The 11313-nt window shown below is 36.4% G+C and overlaps 1 pseudogene; it reads left to right on the top strand.

Moving 5' to 3' along the window:
* The first annotated feature begins 9905 nt into the window (after window positions 1-9905).
* Window positions 9906-11077, top strand: LOC112425706 (large ribosomal subunit protein uL1-like; annotated as a pseudogene).
* Window positions 11078-11313: the final 236 nt, after the last annotated feature.

The following is an 11313-nucleotide window of genomic DNA, read 5'->3' on the forward strand; positions in this document are numbered from 1 at the left end:
ACTGTTATCATGGTTCCACCCGGATTCCAGGGTTCCACCCAGGATCTTTTTAATCATAAAGATTAAAAAGGGGTCACTTGAGAAACAGGCTTGTATTAGGTATATTCTTTGCCTGTGCCATTTTCATGTCTTTTTTCTACTGTGGCAAAATATACATAAAACTTACCATTTTAACCGTGGATAAGTGTCCGATTCAGGGGCACTAAATACATTCGCAGTGTTATGTAGTCATCACCAGTATCCACTTCCAGAACCCATGACTTTCTTGGTGTTTAATAATCCTGTGCATTGAACTGAGCAGAGTCTATTATTTTCAGGTCCAGTATCTTCAAACCCAATCTCAGTGTTCTTGGATTTGGGATTAAGAAATCAGTGTCATGATCATCATCATAATCATTGTCACCAAAGGTCATCCCATAAATGACAGAACTGGGTTTAGCATGGAGACCTTATGATTCTTAATCTCCTGTCTCTCCACAGCTCCTTTCTTACTATGGTGATTGTTATGTTGCTTGCAACAGATGCTTTAAATTCAATTGTGAGGGAAGTAATTCGAAGGTCTGACCAATTGCTTTAGTACCTGAAGCACTTTTTAAGTAAATATTCTTTTATGAGAAGAATATTGAGGAAGGAAGGAAAGACAAAAGGGACTTTAATCATTAGTCTCCTGGTTTTTATCTAAGGAAGGTAATACATTTAAGTAGTGAATACTAAAGAAAATGCAATTCCAGGAATAAATACTAGGCAACTTTCATGTAGAGACAGAATATTTTGTCCGCTGTTTCTTGGTGTCTTTCTGTGAGCACGTTGCCATCAAATCCAGATGTGCTTACTTGCACCTGGGCATCAGTGCTGAGAAGAACTTCACTATATTTAGTTCAGCAGAGCAGGCATGCCTTCCAACTCTTCCACGGGTTTCATGGCTCTACTTCTGTTTTCATTGCTTCTAGTATCTTTCCTCATTCCCTTCCACCTAAACTCTAGGATTTCATGATAGCCTGAATAAGGAGATAAAGACTCATGCATTCTGTAAATCTATTGTTAAAAAAAAAAAAGAGAGAAAAGAAAAATTGTATTTCAATATTTCAGACAAATCAATGAGAGTTTAATGCAAATATGAACACTTCATTCTGTATCACTTTAAAATAGATTCATTTTATTTTAAAAAAATTACAAATAGCTGAGCACAGTGGCTCATGTCTGTAATCCCACCAAGGCGGCCAAGGCAGGTGAATTACTTGAGGTCAGGAGTTCAAGACCAGCCTGTCCAACATGGTGAAACCCCGTCTCTACTAAAAATACAAAAATTAGCCAGGTGTGGTGATGGGCACCTGTAATCCTGGCTACTCTGGAGGTTGAGGCATGAGAATCTCTTGAACCTGGGAGGCGGAGGTTGCAGTGAGCTGAGATGGCACCACCGCACTCCAGCCTAGGTGACACAGCGAGATTCCATCTCAGGAAAAAAAAAAAAAGAAAAAACCACATAGAAAAGTTTACTCTTTTTGGCATAGAGTGCTATGAGTTCTTACACACTTGTAACCACCACCACTGATAGAATGCCCAGCATTGCAAACACTTTAAGAAGTCTTCATACTGCTCCTCTGCATCAGACACCCACGCAGCTCCTCACCCTAACTACTGACTTCCTCTTTCTTCCTATATTTTGCCTTTTCCTGAAGGAATGGGACATACTTTCCATAAAAAGAACACAGAGTTTTAAATTAGTAAAATTTTTATTTTGCTTCACTAAAAGGGTGACATTGTTCACCAACTTTCACCAAAAAACCTATAAAATATTTGACTCAATAATGAATAGGTGATATTTTGGTCAGATACCAATTAAGTTTTCTGTGTTTATTCCATGTATACTAAATAAAAAAAGAAACCCACAACATAATTAAAGGATATTGGAATGGATACAAGCTTTTTGAGTCACTGACAGTTAATTTTGAATATTTGCTTTGAAATAGACCTTGAAATTTGAAGTAATTTTTTTCATGAAGTCTAATCTCAGGATCCTGTCAGATGAAAAAACCATAAGCATTTGCTTTCAAAAGGAGAATTTTGAATATTTTGATTTGGGAAGAAACTGTAGAGAGAGATTTCTACTATATCATGGGCATATTTTTTTTCCTTAGTAACTAAATAAAAACATAAAAAACTTAATTATTTCCACAATAATTAATTCAGTCTTATTAAATCCCTATATTGCCTTAAAGTTAAAAACTTGCTTTCTTTTGCCTGTAAAGTGAGTGATTCATAATTTAAAATCTGAATATATCATCACTTGACTAAGCCACCTGAAATAAAACTATTGAGCTATCAAAATTAATAATAAATATTTGAAATCTCTTAATTGTTCAGTTTACATGTAACCAACATTCCCTAGATGGTCAGTATAGCAAAACTGTGGAATGTTTCTTCAAAAAACATGATAAAAGTACTAACTCTTAATAGCTAAAACTCAATCTTAATCCCAATGCTTAGTGTTCATGTTCATGCTGAATAGACATCAGGAAGTGTTTCACTGACCACCACGTTTCTTTGTGAGTAAAGCAGTGTTTATTCCCTAACAGCACATACCACACAGAGCAGGTACATACCTATACAGTCTCTGCTCAGTATAATGAAATGGTAGGAGCCTATATCATGGTTTACAAAATAATGATACAGTAAATCAAAACTATTTTCCCCTATATAGCTTATACTATCAATGATAAAAAGGGCATAGTTGTTGAGCATCTCTTTTATATATTATCACTTAAGGCATCATACTGATTCATGTTTTGTACTTTAACTTATCTAAATATAAGGTCAACTGTCTGTTCAACTGGCAGAAATTCACAAACCAATAATTGGATTTCTATACTCTATGACATTGCTATTATGTAATATCCATTATTGTCGCTTGAAATGGAATTTTAGGGATAAGGTTCAGAGCATGATGTTTGCTAATAACTTTTCAGGTGATATTACAAGCTTCTCTGTTTCAATGTGAGTTAAATCTCATTTTAGTTACAAAGAGAACAATTTTGAATGATGCTTCAGGGCCATAATTTTTACTTGAAAGCATTGTTTTTCACTTGTTAAAGAAAAACTAATTTGGATTAGAGTTGTTACTTTGATTTGTTTGAAAATAACACAAAGACTCAGTAAATTCTATGCTACCATTTGACAAAATTTCTTAACAGTGAACACACCAGTCTGAATTTTAAAATATTTGTTTTCATACTTTCAATTTTACCTCTTTTTTCCAATTACATATCAAACTCAGAGCCTCATTTATCTCAGTACATAAAAAAGTATGTACATAAAAACCCTGTGTACATAAAACCCTTAGTACATCAAAACCTCGTGTTTGTATTGGAATCTCCTTCAATATTCATTCTAATGTTATTTTTGAAGCTGTAATGTTTTCATTAAAATTGCTACTTTGCTACTTCTGTATTTCCACAATCCATTGACTTATTTGCATGAATTTAGGATATAAGAAATAGAAAAGTGGCAAATAAGAGATCTTTTGCAAATACACATAGCACACACATTATATGGAATTATTACGGAGGAAGAAAATCTTATGGACTGTGAGCTGAGTGTTCTTGTTTTCTATTATTGTATAACAAATTACCCTTGATACTTAATGGAACAACTTCTTAATTTTATTTCACAATTTTATGGGTCAGGAATCAAGAAGGGATGCCCGGCACAGTGGCTTATGTTTGCAATCCCAGCACTTTGGGAAGCTGAGGTGGGTGGATCACTTGAGGTCAGGAGTTTGAGACCAGTCTGGCCAACATGGAGAAACCCCGTCTTCACTAAAAATACAAAAGTTAGCCAGGCGTGGTGGCACATGCCTGTAGTCCGAGCTACTTGGGAGAGAATCACTATCCTGAGGCAGGAGAATCACTTGAACCCAGGAGGCAGAGGTTGCAGTGAGCCAAGATGATGCCACTGCACTCCGGTCTGGGCAACAGAGCGAGACTCCATCTCAATAAATAAAATAAATAAAATGAAATAGAAGGGCTGGAGAACTTTTCAGTTCTACATGATGTTGACAGAGGTACCTGACTATTCAGCTGGCAGAATACCGAGCCTGATCTGGAAGGTCCAAGACAACTTGATACGCATGACTGGGTTTTTGTTAAGGATAGCCATCAGGCTGGGCTCAGCCAGAACTGTCTTTCAGAGATTTAATAAATGGCCTCTACAGACAGCAGTCTTAGGGACATCATAGTGTCACATGGTGGATGGCTCAGGACTTCCCAAGAAAGCACTTTTAGACATAAGAAGTGGAAGCTGATGGTCTCCTAAGGCATGGACCCAGAAGCTAGCTCCATATTCTGTTGGTCAAAGTATTCACTAAGGCCAGTCCTGGTTGAAGAGAAGGGGAATTAGAGTCCACTTCTCAATGAGAAGGGTAACAAAGAATTTGTGGTTGTCTTTAATCTACCACACCAAGGTTACGTGATGGAGACAATCTAGCTGTACATGAGCAACTTTCCATAATGACAATTATGAACACTGCAAGTCTCTAATGCTCATAGCCAATTGTGTATTTCATGTGTGTATGATGCATGTAGCTAAGTTATTTAAGTTCATTTTACTTCTAAAGCTAAAAAACTTTGTGTGGTTGGATAAAATACCAGGGACTAGGATACATTTCTTGTAGCACTTAGATACAAATGTCTAACATGCCCCTGTAGTATTGAATTTTTTCATGACACATCTGTGGTCTCTAACACTAAGAGAAATGGCATAGTAAGTAATTTACCTAGGTTGTCAACCTATGATATGTGAATTAGAAACAATATAAAATTCTCTTTATTTTGTATGATATTAAGCAGTTTACAAAGTACTTTTATTTATGTTATTGTATTTGCATTTTACAATAGCCTTGTGAAATTGGGGGACTCTAATTATCATTTTCTTTCAATAGATTGATGTTTGACAGTTCAGAAGGAATAAACAATTTCCACAAACTCACAGTAGAGGCAAAGTTAACTTTTAAAAATTCATTTAGTATTAATTCATTCAAAATTTATTGAACATCAACTATGTGCGAGGCTTTATACAAAGGACTCAAACAAGGATTCTAAGTTCCCTGGCCTCCAATAGCTTGTTGTCTAGTATGATGCTATTTTTCTTCAAATTTAATTCATGTTTTACTCTCACAATTTTTGTCACATCTGGATATCACCTGCACTACTAATGTAATATTTTTAATCAACTCACAAACTTTCAATACTTAAATGAACTTAGCCTTACCTTATAGAATATTCCTTTTAAACAAAGGCCTATTTATTATTTATTACAATAATGAACTCTTCAGATATGTGTGTGCATATATATATATTTACATATACACATACATATGCACACACATACACACCACCACCACCACCAGCACAACACAATCATCTCCTATAACACCAGAAGTATACATACAACACCCGGGAAAATGCCAGGGTTTTTATGACATTTTTTATGGGAAAAACCATAAAAAATGGTTTTTATGCTCTTAATATAGCATTATTACCAAGGTCTCAACTAGCACATATGTATAGAGGACAATGAAATGCTGCTCTATTTTGGAGATCTTTCAACTCTATGACCAAAAGCCAGCACAATAATACATTTGGAAATATGCTCCCCCAAATTTACTTTTAGGAACTGTTTCTAAACAGTTTTATTCTGAGCGGTTGCACAATATCTACCACTCATCTGAATGGTAAACTCAAGCTACTACCTACCTATGGCTACTCTAAATGACAGAATCAACAAGTCTCTGGCATCTTTATAGTCCCCGAAGTAAAAACCTATGAAAATTCTTTTTGTTTTATTTACAAATAAGAGAGTGAGATTGCAAGGAGAAAAAATATTGTTGTTGCTTGCTATTTTATATTTTTTGTTTAGCCTTTATCACTCAAGTTTATCTATCTACATGTGATACAGATGTTCATATTGCATCATGTGCAATCAAAATACAGCTTATAGTCATTTCCCTTAGGTACTACTGCACAGAAATAAATTTTACTTATGTATTTTATTCAAGGGTGCTCTTCTAACAGGGTGTGTTGCATGAATATAGAATGTAAGCAAAACTTTTGGTAACACTGATCTCTGAATCCTCTGACTCCTCCTGTCTCCCTCTCCCTCTTCCTCTTCTTCCTACTTTCTCATCTTCAAGTGTATTTAACTTATATTGACACAGACCTGGATACATACTGCTTCTACTACTTGCAGGGTTAACTTGATCTAGTTTGAACTCTAGAGTCCATTTTAATAATGATGCAGAATCCACTAGGTTTATGGGCTACTTGAAAAAAATATATTTAATTACCTAGTCCTAACAAATGTTATTTCTTCCTTTCTTTTACTTTGCATTAAATTTTTCTCTGAGTAAAATATCTAATTAAATTAATTTACACTGAGGTATAAATGACTGATTAGATTTAATAGGGAACCTATTTGAAATATATGTGTGTCAACCTATAATGAATTTATCTTTAAATTAAAATATTATTCCTGAAGGTATGTAATTTCGGACATAGGGAGAAAATGATGAGAAAGTAATAGTTTTGCAAGGAAAGATTTGTATGTTTCATAAATCACATCTTATAGACCAGAATCTATTTACTTACATTTATTAGAGAATCAGAGCTGTCTTGGAATATTTATACTAGGGTTGCAGCAAACCCTGGGACTACTCAGAAAAGACATGGGCATTGTTTGGGGTCGTGAATCAGCAGGAATGAATAAGCAGAGGCTGCACCAACTTTGCCTGGCCTGCCCCACCGAGTTTTCTTGGAATTGAACCTTGGGTGAGTAGAATAAGGAGTATCCAGCATCACCTTGCTCAATCAGAATGATGCTTTGCATTAGCCTCGCTCCATCTTACAGGATTTCTCTGTTGCTTATTTCTTTGTACTTAATCATTGGCTTATTTAAGATTATTAAAGCCTAACATGTAAAAAAAAAAAATGGGATGCTCTGAGTAGCAATCTCTTTGTGGTACTCTCTCATGAATTTATGGAAGGAAATTTAGATATGGGAATAGCTCTTCACAGCTACCTAGTTCCAGGAACATCTTGCCTATTGTATCTAAACTTAGAGTTACCACTGAATGATCCAACTCAAATATATTGCCTACATGTCTAGCTGAAGTGTTAATTACTAATTACCTTGATCAGAAGAACAGTTTCCCTGTAAATCCTTAGGCTGCTTTGCTTATGACTTATGTATTTTCTTTATGACTTTACTTATGACTTATGCTTTGCTTTTGCATATGTATTTTCTTTAAAGTATTTTATTAATATCATGTCTTAATTTTTTGCCTGGTAGTGTGTAAGCACACTGAAGTCAGGGAGTGTCTTTCTCATTATTATGTTCCCAAAATGTAAATGTTAATAAATCCTTGAAATAAAGAATACCAAAACTAAATTAATTCCATGTGTTTACATAATGCAGTAGTTGATGGAGTTGCTTAAAAGTATACGTAGAATGTCCCAGGCCAGCAGGAGGTTAAGAGTGATCTAAGAACCCAAAGCAATGCTGAAACCACTTTTATGAAACTTGTGTCAGTGGGGGAAATCTAACATAACTGACTCAGTCTTACTTCTAACCTTGCAAGATAACCGTCTTTGCTCATTCTTAGTTAACTATTGGAGGAATTTCATTTGTAGTTTAAGCCTAAAACAAAGATGATAAAGGTCCTTTCCAAACACTAACCTTCTCCTTGCTCAGGAGCTGAAACCACCTTTGTAAAACAAAAGAAGGGCTGCAAGGTTAGAATTGGAGTAGGTAGGGGCCTGAATTCTGCTAAGCTGTAGGCATAGTGAAACTCTAACCAGCCATTGTTTCTTTTGTTGGCATAAACTCTAAGAAGTCATTGTTTTATAACTTACTTTTTTTAAAACTACTTACTACTCAGGAGTATCACAGCCAATAGTCACAAGATTAACTTCCTCAATTGCCCCTATGGATAACATCACTACTGTAAATACTTTAAGACTAGTGTTTGAATATTTTTCAGACCTTGCATTCTATACAGACCAACTAACATCTTGTAGTTGTAACCCCCACCCAGTAACTGACTCAGCACAATAAGAAAGTGTCAACCCCCTAGGATTTCATCCCAGACCCACCTTATCAGCAATCCTTATTCCCTAGTCCTCTGACTGCCAAGCTATCCTTGAAAAACACTAGTCCCCAAATTCTTGGGAGGCAGATTTAAGATTATCTCCTATCCTTCCACTTGGCTGGCCCTGTGATCTTTAAACTCTTTCTTTGCTGCAAGCATTCCTGTTGTTCTCGGTGTATTAGCTTTTTCTGGGCAGCAGGCAAGAAGAACCCAATTGAGTGATTACAAAACCTTCAAGTCCAGGAAAGGAAGGAGATAAAGATCTAACTTGTTCTAGAAAAGCTCACTGCAATCCAATTTGAGCAAAACATAGTGCTGGATTCCATAGGCTAAATATTTGTGAATTTGGATCAATAGAGATTATAAGACAGAAAGATGTATCACTCCCTTAGATTCCTAAAGAACAAGACAACAAAGTGAGCCTTCCTCTTGGGGAAGGCTCTGAAATAAATATGTTTACCATTTGAAGGCTGTCTTCTCCAATCCAATTGAAATATTGAAATGTGCCAAAATGTTTTCAAAACTCTTTCACATTAGATAGTGTCAATGAGTTGTCACGTTTTAGAAAACTGTTTCCTTTTTTTAATAGTATAAATAAATGTTTTCTCTTCCTTTTTACCAAGAAATTCTAAATAAACACTTTTTTTGTATGGTGACTCACTATTCCAACATGAACTATTCAACTATAAAACCTGGGAAACTGCCTAATACATATGTTGGAGGAAGGAATATTGTCACTATCCTGAATTCAAATAGTTTCTAACATCATTGAAGGGCTGGAAATGTTTACTGCCCCTTTCTGTTAGGTTCTTTTTCTGTCTCTCTGGGGAACATCTCTACTCATAACTTATAGAATGTTTGAGAATCTTCAAGGAGGAAAGAAACTAAATAAATTCGCAATATTATTTCAGAGAAGAAGGGCTGGTTAAGCCAGCATTGAAGCATTCCATATTTATTTCATAACAAATTTGCAAGTCAGAGTTGGCTTTATTTATTATTTATTTATTTATTTTACCTCAGCCTATTCTGATGCTCAAAAAACCCACTTGGGATTTAGAACTCCATCTGGTTCTTCTAGTTTCCTTCATTGTCATTTGTAATGAAGAGTTTTCAATAATTTTTCAGGAGGACAGCTTTGTTCATTGATCTGTGAAATAGAATGAAACCCAGATCAGTTTATGCATATCTACCAGAGTCTTCAGAGGCTAAAACAAACATATTAAAACCTGTTTATGTCAGAAAAAAAGAACAGTGATAGACAGAGAGAAACTACTTTAACACTACTCTCTTTGACAATGGAAGGGATACATTTTTCTTGGTATCAGTATCAGTTTACACTCATACAAAAATTCACATTCATATTTACAATTCTAAAATACGTCCATATCATGTATAAACTGTCAGAGGCACTGATTACACTATTTTGTTCTTGCTTTGATTTACCTTTCAGAATGAAAGATGGGTTTTATCATAACAAATGAAAAGACGAGATCCCATCTTTAAACATGATTAAAAATAAGAACTGAATTCAATATCCTCACAGGGGCTGGTCGAGCACTTGTAACTTTCTTTCTGAGCAATGTTTTGCAGGTTGACTACATCCTAGGGCTTGCAGCAGAGATCTAAGTAGACAAGCCTTTGAATTGAGAATGAGCACCCTCTGTGGCATTCAGAGGTGAGGCTGCTCACACGGGTTCAGTGACCCTGGAAACTAATTCCTCAGCAGCCAACATTTCAAAAGGAAGCCTGTAATTAAATAGGTAAAATGGCAATTGGTGGCTTGATTAAAGTGGGAGGATGGTGAGAATATTTCTACCTTTGGAAACACAGAAAATTTATCTAATGCTAATTCTTTCCCCTAAATACCATACTGTATATTTCTTATTCAAACCACTGATATTTATGTTTATTACTTGATTTTTTTTTCTAAAAGTTTAACAACAAAAATGCTGCCAGCAGATCTATTGCTGATATGAATTCTCTGCAGGCAGAAACCCATCTAATCATCACTCCAGCAACTCCAAGGGCCTTTATTAACTTGGCAAAGTGATTTTATGCATTTCAGAGGGCAGGTAGACTAACAAACCAACACAAGTAATCCATGCAAATTCTCAGTTTCACTCATATGAAGAGCCATCCTGTTAGCACTCTTATTTCTTCAGAGACAATGGGTTTAAGCCTCTTTCCATAAGAACAGCCCAGACTTCCAGAGTAGATGCCATGCTATATGAACTTTATTATAAAATAATAACAGACTCTTCTCCGATTAGTTCAGCTCGAGAAGCCATGAGTAGCAAAGTCTCTCTCGCGACACCTTGTACAAGGCAGTGCGAGAAGTTGTGCACCAGAACCAGCAGAAATGCCTCAAGTTCCTGGATATGGTGGAGTTGCAGATCAGCTTGAAGAATTATGACCCCAGAAGGACAAGCGCTTCTCGGGCACAGTCACACTTAAGTCCACTCCCCGTCCCAAGTTCTCCGTGTGTGTCCTGGGGGAGCAACAGCACTGTGACGAGGCCAAGGCCGTGGATATTCCCCACATGGATATCGAGGCACTGAAAAAACTAAACAAGAATAAGAAACTGGTCAAGAAGCTGGCCAAGAAGTATGATGCAATTTGGGCCTCAGAGTCTCTGATCAAGCAGATCCCACGAATCCTCGGCCCAAGCCTAAAGAAGGCAGGAAAGTTCCCTTCCCTACTCACACACAAGGAAAACATGGTGGCCAAAGTGGACGAGGTGAAGTTTACAATAGAGTTCCACATGAAAGTGTTATGTCTGACTGTGGCTGTTGGTCACGTGAAGATGACAGACAATGAACTTGTGTATAACATTCACCTGGCTGTCAACTTCCTGGTGTCATTGCTCAAGAAAAACTGGCAGAATGTCCAGGCCTTATTATCAAGAGGACCATGGACAAGCCCCAGTGCCTATGTTAAGGCACGTTTGAGTAAATTCTACTGTTATCAGTCAAAAAATAAAATAAAAAATACAATCAGGCCGGGCGCAGTGGTTCACGCCTCTAATCCTAGCACTTTGGCAGACCGAGGCAGGTGGATCACAAGGTCAGGAGATCGAGACCATCCTGGCCAACATGGTGAAACCTCGACTCTACTAAAAATACAAAAATTAGCCGGGCATGGTGACAGGTGCCTGTAGGTAGTCCCAGCTACTA

This window comes from Macaca nemestrina, chromosome 8 (assembly GCF_043159975.1).
Source record: "Macaca nemestrina isolate mMacNem1 chromosome 8, mMacNem.hap1, whole genome shotgun sequence".
In the NCBI taxonomy this organism is placed as follows: domain Eukaryota; kingdom Metazoa; phylum Chordata; class Mammalia; order Primates; family Cercopithecidae; genus Macaca; species Macaca nemestrina.